The sequence below is a fragment of the Acinonyx jubatus genome, chromosome B2 (assembly GCF_027475565.1).
Source record: "Acinonyx jubatus isolate Ajub_Pintada_27869175 chromosome B2, VMU_Ajub_asm_v1.0, whole genome shotgun sequence".
In the NCBI taxonomy this organism is placed as follows: domain Eukaryota; kingdom Metazoa; phylum Chordata; class Mammalia; order Carnivora; family Felidae; genus Acinonyx; species Acinonyx jubatus.
Genome location: NC_069385.1, coordinates 57,737,621 through 57,753,641, shown reverse-complemented (window position 1 = coordinate 57,753,641; position 16,021 = coordinate 57,737,621). Strand labels below are relative to the sequence as shown.

Here is a 16,021-nt window from a genome sequence, read left to right as displayed (position 1 = left end):
TTGTCAAGGGTATTATAATACAGGATTTGCCATAATGTAGAGAAATATGACCATGTATTATTTCTGAAAAGATAAATGGGTAAGATATTTTTGAAAGAATATTAATCATTTATTTCAAAAGCTAGCCAAATGTTCCTTTAACCAAATAAATTTACTTCAAAGAGTCTAGATTAAGGGAACAATAAAAATTTAAGAATGTACCTATAAATATTTTTCTATAAATATACTCCTTATTGCTGATTCTATGATAGTATAGAGGTTTTACCAAACTAAATATCCAACTTTAGTGACTTGTTTAAATCAATTGTTCTATATAATGGAATGACACACATGCTACAAAATACATGATGGATTTGTTGACATAGAGAGACATTTATGATACATCATTGAGTTAAAAAGCCTCTGTTTATATAAAAGAATCTATAACATGATCCCATTTGTTATGCTAAATTTATATAGCTGTATTTACCTATGGGTAAGTAGAAAATACATAAAAATGCTAATAAGGATTACCTGATATTTAATAATTCAGGAAATTGTTTCCTTTCTACTTCTATTTATTTTCCTAATTTTACTAAGTGAACATGTACTAATTTTCAAGGGAAAGTGAAAAGTACATCAAGTAATATAGCTACGACTGTCCATTTCCTATACCTCTCTATCTTTTCCCCCTCCCCACTGCTACTTCCCTTCTAACTAGGATTCCCATATAAAACACAAATTTTCTAGTGTAATTTGAGTTTCAGATAAACAATGCTTGCTATTTTAATATAAGTATATTCCAAATATCGCATGACATCCTGTGTTAATTTGCTAAATGTGGCAATTCTACTTCTAGCATCTTGAACTTCTATATATTCTGGAAGTTATGCAACAAAGGACATTTGCCAAAATAACAAAAAGTTAAAACTTCCATATCTAAAAAGCTTAGAACTCATAAGATATTTTACATGAATTTTCACAGTTTTCTTAGTAACACTGTGAGAAACAGAGGGAACTGAGGCTCAGAGACAGTAAGTGATCTGATTCTCAATAAGCAGTAGAGATAAGAGGCAAATCCAGGTCTTTAACTTCAGCTTGTGTTCCGTTATATTAAAATGGAGTTCTAGAGAGGGCTCCAGTTCCGCTAATGGCTTGCTTGCCGTTTTTATCACCGTCATTCTATGAATTTTTATTTTTTCATTTTTTTTCTTTTTTCTTTCTTAGTATTTATTTATTTTTGAGAGAGAGAGAGACAGAGTGCGAGCCGGGGAGGGACAGGGAGAGAGGGAGACACAGAATCCGAAGCAGGCTCCGGGCTCTGAGCTGTCAGCACAGAGCCTGATGCGGGGCTCGAACTCACGAACCTTGAGATCATGACCTGAGCCGAAGTCGGACGCTTCACCGACTGAGTCACCCAGGCTCCCCATTCTATGAATTTTTAAATATTTCAATTGAAAAATTCCTGTACTCGTTGCTACAGAGTGTTTTTCTTGTAGTGATCATTCAACTATATACATAGTATCTGCTTAAACAGAGTATAAATAGGCTTTTTAAGTCATCCAATAATTAGTATGCCTTACACATTTTCTCTTTGAGTCACTCTCATCCTGCAGTTCTCTCTGCTTAAAATAAACCTGACCCCTTTGCCTGACTGAACCTCACTTTAACACTCATCTTAGATGTCATTTTCTCCTGGAAATCGTCTGAGGTGCCATAAGATACTGGACTCTTTTATATATTTACAGATTCTCCTGTAGTTTCATGTAATGGTAGCTATCACTCTGTATTGTTGTGATCTGTTCGTTAGTCCTTATTCTCTGCTAAACTGTGAGTTCTCTGAAGGCAGGTAGGTTCTTGTTTACTTCCAAATTACTGTATCCTTGACAATTTGAATCCATCAATCAATAAATTGATCTATCTATTCAATCTTCCATCCATCCTTCCTTCCATCCATCCATCCATCTACCCATCCATCTAGAAGTGTAAGGGTCATGTATAAAGCTCTGCTTGTTTGAAGAATATTTTAGACTATTTGGTGTAGGAGACATCTAACAGTTTTCTTTCATTTATCAAATCTAATTGGTATCACCTAACTGATTGTATATATTGAGAAGAATTTGTCAAGATTTACCGAAAATAAAATAAAATGACTATTTAAGATATCAGCCTGTAAGGAGAGATATTGGTACAGAGCCACATATATATTTCTAAATTTTTTTGTTCTACTTTTATTGGGTACCTTTCTTTTACCCACTGGCAATTTGAATATCTTCTCTGGGAAAAACAAAAACAAAAACAAAAACATCTATTTGGGTCCTTAGCCCATTTTTTAATTGGATTATTTGGTCTTTTGCTATTGAGTTGTAGGAATTCCTTATATATTTCAACATTAACCCCTTCCTTGACATTGTCCTTGGCAATGATTTCCATAATTTTTTTTAATATGACTCCTAAAGCACAAGCAACAAAATAAAAAAATAAACAAATGGGACTACATCAAACTTCTGCACAAATTAAAAGGTCAACAAAATAAAAAGGCAACCTACAGAATGAGAGAAATATATATATTTTAAATATTGATCTAGAGAAACAGATCAACTGCAAATACTGGAGAAAATATTCCTATCACCTGGGATATTGATATAAAAATAACCTGTAGTGAGTTTGGAATTATGCCTCCTGTAGGGACCAGCACTGTTGACATGTATATTACTAGTTTATTATTGATATTCTGTGATGACTGTTGACAAGAGTCTGAGGAGAAGATTACTGTGGTGGCATACCACATACTCCAATCACCCTTCAAACGACCTGCTGCAGACAGCAGTCAGCTGATAGCCTCCATCTGTCACATTTCGCTGGCCAACTTCCCCTGGGCTGCTTCCAACCAACGACTGAGCATGGAAGAGCTTTTAGAGTCAGACCATTCTTGCCCATGAAAGGCCCCCCCTCCCCCCGCCAACAGTAAATTTCCTTGGAACTTCTCTTCAACCTGAGTCTTTTGGAGAATGGCACTGCTGTCTGAAGCTCTTCCTGATCAATCCCCCATCCTTGCTCTCCTTTCACGGGGTTCAATTCTATACCGTGGTCTGAAGGGTTTTACTACTTTCTCCTGCCCCCCTCTTCCTTTATCTTTTACAAATATTTACCCCAAATAAATCTCCTTCATGTCTCGTCTCATCCCATTTTGTGTCTTCTTAGAGAACCTGAACTGATGCATTCACCAAACTCTAAAACAGTGTTGGATATCCTTTTATGTCTTTTTCTCTCTTTTTAGACTCTAACAAATACCATTAGTCATTTAAAACAATGGTAATGAGTATGAATGATTAATGTGACTTCATCATTACTGTAAAAATATGGCAAAGCTATTATTTCTCATTACTGGGTCTGAATAAGCATTTTTATATGGAAAAATCCATTTCAAAATTTAATTCTTGCACACTGCCTTACAATGTCCATGGAAACACTCAAAACCATTTGAGAAAGTTAAAACAAGTTCAAAAATTTTAGTTTAGTTACATTTACCTTCCAAAGCCCATGGTGCTAATAAGTAACCAGTAGTATGAATCTATACAATATGAGCCCTCAAGAATACAAATTCCTGTTGTAAATAGTTTTTTGTTTTTAATTTTTAATATGGGTATTGATTTTTCAAAAGCAAAAATGGACAGCACTGGTGGCATGGTTAAGAGGAAACATGTTGGGGCTCTTGGGTGGCTCAATCAGTTAAGCATCTGATTCTTTTTTAAAAATTTTTTTAAATATTGATTTATTTTTGAGAGAGATAAAGACAGAGTATGAGCAGGGGAGGAGCAGAAAGAAAAGGAGATAGAGAATCCGAAGCAGGCTCTGGGCTCTGAGCTGTCAGCACAGAACCTGATGCAGGGCTCTAACTCACGAGCCATGAGATCATGACATGAGATGAAGTTGGACACTTAACTGACTGAGTCATCCAGGCACCCCATGCATCCAACTCTTGATATCAGCTCAGATTGTAATCTTGCTGTCTTGAGATGGAGCCTTGCATCAGGCTCTGTGCTGACAGCAGGGAGCCTGCTTCGGATTCTCTCTCTCCCTTTCTGTCTCTGCCCCTTCCCCCTCAAAATAAATTAAACTTAAAAAAAACGAGGTAAATTTTGTTGAATTAGGCATGCTGGTGCAAGGGGGAGTTTAAAGCTGGTGACTGACTCCATTCATACCGGTAAGGAAAATGATGTTGCCAAAGATACCATCTTGCCTCAAGTATGAATTTAAAAGCAGCAATGCTCAGTTTTTGCAGCTAGTTCTTTTCCACAGTAAGGCCAACGTAATAGGTAAGAATACAAACAAGAAACTGACAATGTGAAAATAACAGAGTTAAAAAGTACCATGGCATAGATGAAAAAGATAAAGGAAAAGTATTGATGCTCTGAAGAAAGCACAACATGACAGAAATGCAACTTACGTAACTTTCCATATATTTCCATGCTTAACTGATGCTTATGTAAACCAGACCATAAAAATTAGCAGTTCTTGCATGCCTACCATGTGATAAACAATTTCCTAAGTGTTTTACACTCATTTTCAATTTAACTCTTATGGGATCTTTAAAGCTGATATATTATTTATCCAATTTGCAGATGAGCAAAGTGATTATTTAAGAGGTAAATATTTTACTCAAAGCATAGCAGCATTAATTGATGGACTATTGATGATTTGAATGATCCTACAGCTGAAGCCCTTAGCTAAAATACCATATAGCAATCCCCCCTTATCCATGGAGGATATGTTCCAAGACCCCCCAGTGGATGCCTGAAGTCTTGAGTAGTATCAGGCCCTATATACACTGTGCTTTTTCCTGTGCATACACACTTATGATAAAGTTTAATTTATAAATAAGGCACAATAAGAGACTTAACAATAACTGATAATAAAATAGAACAATTATAACCATATACTGTAATAAAAGTTATAGGAATGTGGTCTCTCTCTCAGAATATCTTATACCATACTACTCTTCTTCTTGTGATAATGTGAAATGATAAAATGCCTACCTGATGAGATGTAGTGAGGTGAATGATGTAGGTATTGTGACGTAATGTCAGGCTACTATTGACCTTTTGATGGTTCATCAGAAGGATCATCTGCTTCTAGACTACAATTTGCTACAGGTAATTAAAACTGTGGATAAGGAGGAACTACCGCACTGACTTCCAACCGAAAGTTCTGACCATCTCTTGTGGATAACACACAAAAAATCCCATTATCCTCTTCCACATCTTACACATTATCTCTTGAAGATCACCAGCATTCATTTAAAAAATATCTTCCTTTCAAGATACATGCATCTGTGTGTGTACCTAAATCTCTTTGTTTCACAAGATATGTTACTACAAATGGCATGGACACAATAAAAGATATTTGCTTATGGTCTCAAGATGCTTTCCATCAATGAATCAGAACGTATAACACGTTTATGTTACTGGGGTACCTTTAATCTGGAGCCTTAAAAATATTGAAATCAACACACACACACATACACACACACATACACACACCTTAAATTCTCGCAATAATTACTTAAAATTAGAGGACTCTATACCCTAAGGTACAGAGTTACCCCTGAGGTAACAAAAATTACCTCAACCATCTCCAGTAAATTTTAGGATCATAAAGAGGTTTCAATCACTTCTATCCCTTGAGCAAGTAATAAATATTTATTGATATAAATTTCAAATAAATGCCTCTCTCTTTTAGGATGCAAAGAAACATCAAGAGTATATTTTTCTCAAGCAAAAAGACTCTCACTGCTTAGCCAATTATTATGTCTGCTATCAAGGTAATTTTGTCTTTGTTTAATTTGTAGACATGGTACCTATTTCACCAACATAGTAATCAGTTTAAAATGCCTAATGAGAGTTAAATACATTCATACAGTTTATTTAAGTAGAGATAGTCAAATGTTATATTTGTCTTATATTTACTAATTCCAAAGCCTCACTTCTTATTTTATTTAAATATTAAGATGGCTTTATTCCATTCTTATTGTTCTTAAAACTGGTCCTTGATTTATTTTTGCTTTGTCTTCCTAATTAGATATTCATTTTGACATTCTGGTCCCAGAAGAAATAACATTAACTCCATACTTATCCATCTGGTTATCTGTTATAGCTCGTGAATTGCTGCTTGTAATTTTCCAGGGACATGTGGGCACCCTTCCAGTTAGGCTATTAAAATCCCTTACACTCTAACAACATGCTAATTAATATCCACTCATGTTTGTGGATGCACAGCAAAACACAGGCATGTAGCGAAAAGGTTGCTGCTTCAGTACTGCAACACAGAAATTTTAGATTAAAAGTTAAGCCAGCAATTCTTTATATAACTACATCTTTCTAAGGAACCAAAACCTTTTATCTTCAAATTTATGAAAATGTTTAATTCACACATCATCTTAAAATTTAATATCCATCATTCTAAAAAAGCTGCACTGTGAAGAAGTATCTTTTCACCCACATTCAGAGAAGGGTGTTTCCTAGCAACCCCATACAATCAGAATCAATCCTTAGCTGAATTATGACTCAAAGTGCTGTTAGAAGTAATCATTTGCATGAAAAAGAGACCAATGTCTGTTCTGATTAGGAACAACAGTTCTTTCCTAATATTGGTCAGCAACAGTCCCAAATCAGGCAGCTGTTTAGAGATGTCTTTGTTGTCATGAAATTTTGCCTGAGGTAGGCAAACATCACATCCCATAGACACAACACACAGGCCACTAAAACTTCAGAAATTAATCCAATCAGAGACCTCACCTCCCTAGTGCATTCAAATGTGTTACACTTTTTATTTTGTTTATAGTTCTTATCTCATTTTTATTTCATTTCACCTTGTAAGTATTCATTGCTGTTTATTATAAGGACTAAACATTAAGTGATGATCTTACAGAGAAACAGTTATCCAAGGGGGCCAAGATGGCAGAACAACATGGAAGATTTTTTGCATATCTCATGCCTGAAATACAGCCAGATCAACACTAAACCATCCTGCACACCTAGAAAACTGCTCTGAGGATTAACACAACAATCTGCACTACCTGAACCACAGAACTCAGCAGGTACATGGCGTGGAGAGGAGAACAGGGAGAGAAAGCTGTGAAGGGCAGAGAGCTATTTTTGCTTGCAGAGAGAGGACAGAGATGGTGGGGGGGGGGAGAGTATGGAAATCATCCCCCCTCCCACCACAAGCATCTGGAGAGAAAAGAAAAAGTACACAAGAGACTAAACAAAAGAGGGAGAAAGGAGAAAGGAGATGGTTCAAATTCCATGAAGATTCTATAAACAGGGAAAGTGCAGGGTCTGAAGCGCCACAGCTCAATACCTGGTGGTGCTCTGGTGGGAAGGGCGAATCCCCAGGAGCAGAGTGAGGTCCTCGGGGTCCTCAGGCCACATGGGGAGAGGCAGTTCCCCTACTGGAAGGATATTTGGTAGAGGCTGTATGGCCATCCCACAGCCAAAGGTCCCAGTGGATCCTGGAGAACAACCACATTTGCTGGTGCTGGAACAGGGATGTTAAAGGTGAAGCCTGGCACCAGACGTGTGTTGTGATTTTCTATAATACTTGAAACGCTGCTGCTACACAATTGCATGAACTTTTCCTGGGGTGGACTGGCACCTAGCCGCAGTCTCTAGGCATTGGCAGTAGCACAGTCTCCCGAAGTTCCTGGGGGTGGGCTGGCACCCGGCCATTGCTCAGTGAGACCTTCCCCCAGAAGGTCTGAGCAGGTCAAAGCTGCAGTCCCTCAGTACTGAGGGGCTGGGAAACACAGCTGCATCTGAGATAAATTCAGGAGGGAGGTGCTGCCTGGTAGCCTGATGGCTTAGTCACAGGCAGTGTAAAAGCGGGGAATGTACGGAAGCTGGAGACAAAGGAGGGGTGCACGATTGCTGGTCGGGGAGAGCACAGAGTTCTGATACTATAACTGGGTAGCTGGGTGATGCCATTTTCACTCCTCCTGCACATGGGCATACACACCTACATGCGTCACAACAATCCACCCCAGTAAGCTAAGCAGCGCCATCTAGTGGAGAATGGAGCCATTATGCTAAGCCCCGCCCAACCGGGTAAACCTCATTCTTCAGGAACAACACAAGTCTCTCAACCGGCTTAGTTTACAGACTTTAAGTGCTTCATAGTTTGACATCTAGGGGAAACCAATGTAATTTCAATCCTACTTTAGTCTGTTTGCTGGTCCATGGATTCAGTTTTGGTTTTCTTATTCTTGAATACAGAAAGAGAAAAATTTATTTTTATTTTCCATTTCTTTTAAAAATACTTTCATTTTTTCTACTAACTTTTTTACTTGTTTGTAAATTTTTGAAATTCTATTTTATTACTTCCATCATTTCATTTTATTATATTTCATTGTATTCACGTTTTCAAATTTTCAAACATTTTCCTTTTTTTTTCTTTTCTTATCTTTTCTTTTTTTCTCTATCAAGCTCCTTTCAACAACCAGATTGAACACACCTAGGATCCAGCATCCTTTATTTGATTTTATTTGTGTTGTTTTTAATTTTTTAATTTTATTTTTTTACCTTATAAATTCTTTTTCTTCTTTCAACATGACAAAATGAAGGTTCACCCCAAAAGAAAGTACAGTAAGAAATGACAGCCAGGGACTTAATCAACACAGATACAAGCAAAATGTCAGAACCAGAATTTAGAATCACAATAATAAGCATACTAGCTGGGGCTGGAAACAGAATATACATTCTCCTCCAGTGCACATGGAACGTTCCCCAGAACAGATCACATACTGGGACACAAATCAGCCCTCAACAAGTACAAAAAGATCAAGATCATACCATGCATTTTTTCAGTCCACAACACTATGACATCAAAATCAACCACCAGAAAAAATGTGGAAAGATAACAAATACTTGGAGACTAAAGACCATCCCACTAAAGAATTAATGGGCTAACCAAGAAATTAAAGATGAAGTTAAAAAGTACATAGAAGCCAATGAAAATGATAACACCACAGCCCATAACCTCTGGGATGTAGCAAAGTTGGCCAAAAGAAGGAAGTATATAGTAATCCAGGCATTCCTAAAGAAGAAAGGTCAGGGATGCACAACCTAACCTTACACTTTAAAGATCTGGAAAAAAGAACAGCAAATAAAACTCAAAAATAGCAGAAGACAGGAAAAAATAAAGAATAGAGCAGAAATCAATGCTATTGAAACCACACACACACACAAAAAAAAACAGTAGCACAGATCAATGAAACCAGAACCTTGTTCTTTGAAAGAGTTAACAAAATTGATAAACTCCTAGCCAGTTTGATCAAAAGGAAAAAGGAAAGGGCCCAAATAAATAAAATCAAGAATGAAAGAGGAGAGATCACAACCAACACAACAGAAATAAAAACAAAAATAAGAGAATATTATGAGCAATTATATGCCAACAAAATGGGCAACCTGGAAGAAATGGATAAATTCCTAGAAACAAATAAACTACACCAAAACTGAAACGGGAAGAAACAGAAAATTTTAACAGACCCATAACCAGTAAAGAAATCAAATTAGTAATCAAAAGCCTCCCAAAAAACAAGAGTCCAAAGCCAGATGGTTTTCCAGGGGAATTCTACCAAACATTTAAAGAAGAGTTAACACCTATTCTCTTGAAGCTGTTTCACAAAATAGAAATGGAAGGAAAACTTCCAAACTCTTTCTATGAAGCCAGCATTACCCTGATTCTAAAACCAGACAGAGACCCCACTGAAAAGGAGAACTATAGACCAATTTACCAGATGAACATGAAGGTAAAAATCCTCAACAAGATACTAACCAACCGGATCCAACAATACATTAAAAAAATTATTCACCACGACCAAGTGGGATTTATACCTGGGATGCAGGGCTGGTTCAATATCCTCAAAACAATCAATGTGATACATCACATCAATAAAAGAAAGGACAAGAACCATACGATCCTCTCAACAGATGCAGAGAAAGCATTTGACAAAATACAGTATTCATTCTTGAAAAAAACTTTCAAGAAAATAGGGATAGAAGGATCATCCCTCAAGATCATAAAATCCATATATGAAAGACCATCTGATAATATCACTCTCAATGGGGAAAAACTTTCCCTCTAAGGCCAGGAACAAGACAGGGATGTCCACTCTCACCACTGTTATTCAACATCGTATATTTGTTCAGTAATCAGACAACACAAAAAATAAAAGACTTCTAAATTGGCCAGAAGAAGGTCAAACTTTCACTCTTTGCAGATGACGTCATACTCCATATGGAAAACCAAAAAAATTCCACGAAAAAACTGTTAGAACTGACCCATGAATTCAGCAAAGGAGCAGAATATAAAATCAAAGCACAGAAATCGGTTGCATTCCTATTCATCAACAATGAAGCAACGGAAAGAGAAATCAAGGAATCGATCCCATTTACAATGGCACCAAAACCCATAAAATACCTAGGAATAAATCTAACCAAAAAGGTGAAAAATCTATACACTGAAAACTATACAAAGCTTATAAAAGAAATTGAAGAAGACACACAAAAAAATGGAAGAATATCCATGCTCCTGGATAGGAAGAACAAATATTGTGAAAATGTTGATACTACCCAAAGCAATCTACATATTCAATGCAATACCAAAATAACACCAGCATTCTTCACAGAGCTAGAACAAACAATCCTTAAATTTGTATGGAAGTAAAAAAAACTTGAATAGCCAAAGTAATCTTGAAAAAGAAAACCAAAGCTGGAAGCATCACAATCTCAGACTTCAAGATGTATTACAAAACTGTAATCATTAAGACAGTATGGTATGGGCACAAAAACAGATACTCAGATCAATGGAATAGCACAAAGAACCCAGAAATACACCCAGAAACATATGGCCAACTAATCTTTGACAAAGCAGGAAAGAATATCCAATGGAATAAAGACAATCTCTTCAGCAAGTGGTGCTGGGAAAACTGGACAGCAACATGCATAAAAATGAGCCTGGACCACTTTCTTACACCATACACAAAAATAAACTCAAAATGGATGAAAGATCTAAATGTAAGACAGGAAGCCATCAAACTCCTCAAGGAGAAAGCAGGCAAAACCTCTTTGACCTTGGCTGCAGCAACTTCTTATTCAACACGTCTCCAGAGGCAAGGGAAGCAAAAGCAAAAATGAACTATTAGGACCACATCAAAATAAAATCTTCTGCACAGTGAAGGAAATAATCAACAAAACTAAAAGGCAACCAGTGGAATGGGAGAAGATATTTGCAAATGACATATCTAATAAAGAGTTAGTATCCAAAATCTTTAGAGAACTTATCAAACTCAACACCCAAAAAAACCAAATAATCCAGTGAAGAAATGGGCAAAAGACATGAATAGACACTTCTCCAAAGAAGACATCCAGATGGCCAACCAACACATGAAAAAATGTTCAATGTCACTCATCACCAGGAAAATACAAATCAAAACCACAACGAGATACAACCTCACACCTGTCAGAATGACTAACATTAACAACTCAGGCAACAACAGATGCTGGTGAGGATGTGGAGAAAGAGAATCTCTTCTGCACATCTGGTAGAAATGCAAACTGATGCAGTCACTCTGGAAAACAGTATGGAGGTTCCTCAAATAATTAAAAATAGAACTACCCTATGATCCAGCAATTGCAGTATTAGGTATTTATCCAAGGGATACAGGTGTGCTGTTTCAAAGGGGCACATGCACCCCAACGTTTATAGCAGTGCTATCAACAATAGCCAAAGTATGGAAAGAGCCCAAATGTCCATCGGTGGATGAATGGATAAAGATGTGGTGTGCATGTGTGTGCATATGTATGTATATATATATGTATGTATATGTATGTATATACATACATGCATATGCACACACATACACACCACAATGGAGTATTACTCAGCAATCAAAAAGAATTAAATCTTGCCATTTGCAACTACATGGATGGAACTAGAGGGTATTATGCTAAGCGAAATTAGTCAGAGAAAGACAAATATATGACTTCACTCATATGAGGGCTTTAAGACAGAAAACAGATGAACAAAAGGGAAGGGAAACAAAAATAATATAAAATCAGGGTGGGGGACAAAACATAAGAGACTCTTAAATATGGAGAAAAAACAGAGGGTTGCTGGAGGGGTTGTAGGAGGGGGGATGGATAAATAGGTAAGAAGCAGTAAGGAATCTACTCCTGAAATCATTGTTGCATCGTGTGCAAACTAACTTGGATGTAAATTATTAAAAATAAATAAATTATAGAAAGTAAAAAAAAAACAGTTATAATTTTACCTGATTTGGATCCTTTATAGAAGCATGTTTTTGCACATTATTTTTTTTCTTTATTAAGTGACTATTGTTGCCCCTGCACATAGAATCCACAACAGTTTCAAATTAGAACAGTCTTTTTCAACATTTTCACACAGTAACAGTATCAACTCAAAGTCGATTTCAACTCAACTTTGATTATTCATTCTTACTTTAGGGAAAAATGTTGCATTCTTTCAGATATAATAATAAATACAAAAATTTAGTAGATTAACTTCCCCCTTATTTAATTTATGTCCTTCCTGTGGAAATTAGCTATTATTGATCATTTCTGTTGTTCTGTTGTTGTTTTGTCATTCTCCTTGCAGTTGCAAAACAGACCTGCTGTCAAATGGGTTGCATAAGTACATTTGGAACTATCTAAAAACACAACCCTATCAGAATCAATGAAATATGATTATTGCTGCTGGTGAAGCCTCAAAGACCACGAGCTAGGAGACAACCTCTGACAACCTCTCCCTCCCAAATTTAGAAATCTAATCTGTTGTTTTTGTTCCTGGATCTAAGTTATGGCATTTATTTTATAATAAATTCACCCCAGAAGGATACTAACGAAATATGTAAGCAGACAATAAATATCAAAATAATTATACTATTCTGAAAGTTTCTTGGGATTTATTAGATAATAAAGTACCCAAAACACAAGTGAAGGATTCAAGGTACCAAAAAGGAATGAATATATTTGTAGATACTGAGTTATTTATTAAAGTGTAAACACTGATACTCTTCTCAGTGAGTATATAATTATTAGGACACACCAAAAATATGTATATTCATTGCATTAAAATTATTTAATTTTGAAAGAATATAATATTTTTAAACAAAATTCTGTTAGAAATTAACAAACTTGTTGGTCTCAGAATCTGTTAGATACACCTTTCTTATTATATAAGCCACATAATTAAATTTAATAAAGTTGAAAAATATAGAAATATGATTTTCTATTGCACATATTAAGGAAATATAATTAAACACAAAATCTTCCCCCAAACCAGAACACCTCTCCACAAAATTAGAAGAAAAAGAAAATAATTTTATTATTCAGTAAGCAATAAACCAGAATGTGATGTGCATCACAGGCAATCTGCTAAGAAATCTGCAAAGTGAATCCTTAAGTAAGAAGACATGAAGCACCATCTGTCACACATAGTTCATATTAAATTCATTTGGGAGTTGGAGTGACCACCTGTGTTAACCAATGAGCTTTATCCAAAGGAAAAATAAACTCATATGTTTGTGACAGGAAGTAGTTTTGTAAGGTGAGCAAGACACACACAGAAGTTAATGTCTACCCTCCCACAGAAACTTCCAGGTAGGGACTCCACCTTCCTTGATGTTTACATTTCAAAGAGATGGTTCCCATGTCCTTGAGAAAGACATTCCTGGATCTTAAAACTTTAAAGAGTTTTATTTAGTTCTTAGAAAGAATTACATATATTTCAATGAGACAGAGAAAGAATTTACAATTACAAGTACTCTAAAGTAAATGTGGAAGACAAGGCAAGGCAGGGAATTAAGCCTTGTATTTTTAATTTGTATTTACCCTTAGATTCTACTCTAAAGGTAACAAATCCTTAAACTTAGCAACTCTCAATTTACTTTAACATATCTAACCACACACATTTCCAATTATCTATCACTAATAATTTTATTGGCATTTGTTTTCTAATTTTAGTTCTTTACTCCCAGATGATTCCTTACAGTATGCTTTGAATAAACTGAGAGAGAACAACAAGTACAGGTAATTAAGAAAAACAGGGGTAAGAATTCCACTCCTTGTTTAAGGAATATAGAACATATCTTGCAAAATATATAATAATAAGTCAAAAATCTAATATCTCATGTCTATTAATAAGATTATTTTTGATGACTTTGCTTTCTAATTTTTTCAATAAAAGAGATTATTCTGGTTACATAAACAATACATATACAATATAAAATTGAAAATAGCGTATATAAATATTAAGAAGAAATTATGGCTTATCTGACATTTTTTTGAGAATTTTGCTAAATCCATTATGTTATGACCCATATTTCATAAATTGTAATTGAGTGTGTGCTCTGGATTTTTGTCTTTTAGGAGACAAAGGGAAGCATGAATGAACACATGGCAAATATATATGTAATATGTAAATATTAATTCCAAAAATAAATTATACTCTATAGATACTGCATATTGAATTAATGTTTTGGAGTCTAAACCAAATCTTCAATGGATGATACAAATGAAAGTATCTATTTTGTCTTGTGTTGTACAAGATAGGTTCTTATTGACAAACAATATAAAATGGCTCATCTGGGGCACCTGGGTGGCTCAGTCCATTGAGCACTGGACTTCAGCTCAGGTGATCTCAAAGTTCGTGGGATCGAGCCCAGCTGATAGCACACAGCCTGGAGCCTCCTTCAGATTCTGTCTCCCTCTCTCTCTGCCCATCCCCAGATCATGCTCTGTCTTCTGTCTGTCTGTCTGTCTCTCAAAAATAAACCTTAAAAAAATTTTTAAATGGCTAATTTATGCAAAAGGGAATTTATTGGAAGAATATTTGGGGCACAGAGGAGGAAGGGTAGAAGATCAAGCTTGGTCTAAGCAGAAACAATGGATGCTCCAGAAAGCAAAGAAACATGTAGGAATCAGAAAATCTCTCCCTGCCTGAAATCTAGTAAAGGGGACAAGGGGGAGCAAATAACTCCCAAACATTCATTCTCAGACTTGCATCAATTGCTTGAGATTCAATTCCTGAGAGAGAGCTCCTGATTAATCTTTCATGATGAAGACTTCGTGTAGAATTGCCATCCTAGAAAATCTATACACAGTAAGGAAGAATATGTGTCGATAGGAAATGAGGTACAATCAAGAAGGGATCATGATTTCTGTGCAACTAAAAAATGTCAAATTACCTTGACAATGCTCCATAAATATTTGTTCCTTTATCTCTTTTTGTTAATTCACAAGAAATCCTTTAGTAATTTGAATAACATTTAATAACTGAGCTAAATAACATTTAACATGATAGATTAACTTACCATTTAATATAACTATGACAACACTCAACTTTTTTATTACTTAAAAATAAAAAGGCAAACTCCTAGGTACTAAATGTGGTGACTCTTCCGATCAAATGGGGGCCCCCAATGTGGGGAGAGTGCAGGCCATGAAAGAATTCACCCAAGGCAGAACAAAGGAGAAGTTTATTGAATAGACCATAAGGGAGTGGCTGGCAAGGACAGCAGAGGAGAGAGACTGCAAGGAGGTAGTTGGTGGGGGCTGTTTTCAAAGGAGGAAGGTGAGGTTTGGTGACATAGGGCATTTTCCCTTTTTTGGCAACTGTACCTGATAGTAAGTAGCCCACTGGTCAGCCGTGGCCCCAATATTTTGAGGTGGGTTGCCTGATGGGTCTGTCTGTATTCAGCCAAGTGGTCACTGTGAGCCCCTTTGCCTTGAGCAAGTTACCATTTCTCAAGCTAGTTGTCTAAAAGTGGTCTCTACAGGTACAAAATGTAAACCATTGTCATGGAACTCAACCAAAGTCTAAATGTATGAACATTGACTTGATTTCATACAAGGAACTAGCTCAGAACATTTCTCAAGTTTTGACTCCCCCTTTTCTGCTTTCTTAGTCACTTATCCTCTACCTTACTCTATTATCAGCTACTTACTAGTCCTTAACTCTCCTG

At 36.0% G+C, this 16,021-nt stretch overlaps 1 long non-coding RNA gene across 7 annotated transcripts in view; it reads right to left on the bottom strand.

The window, feature by feature from the left end:
• Positions 1 to 16,021, bottom strand: part of LOC106975272 (uncharacterized) — a 1,087,042-nt gene that overhangs the window by 523,059 nt on the left and 547,962 nt on the right. For 5 of the 7 annotated variants that reach the window (XR_008298440.1, XR_008298437.1, XR_008298436.1 and 2 more), the window contains one exon: positions 12,311 to 12,383. The exons of the other annotated variants lie outside the window; for them this stretch is intronic. This is a non-coding gene — a long non-coding RNA (uncharacterized LOC106975272). The remainder of the gene's footprint in view (positions 1 to 12,310; positions 12,384 to 16,021) is intronic. 7 annotated transcript variants of the gene reach the window in all.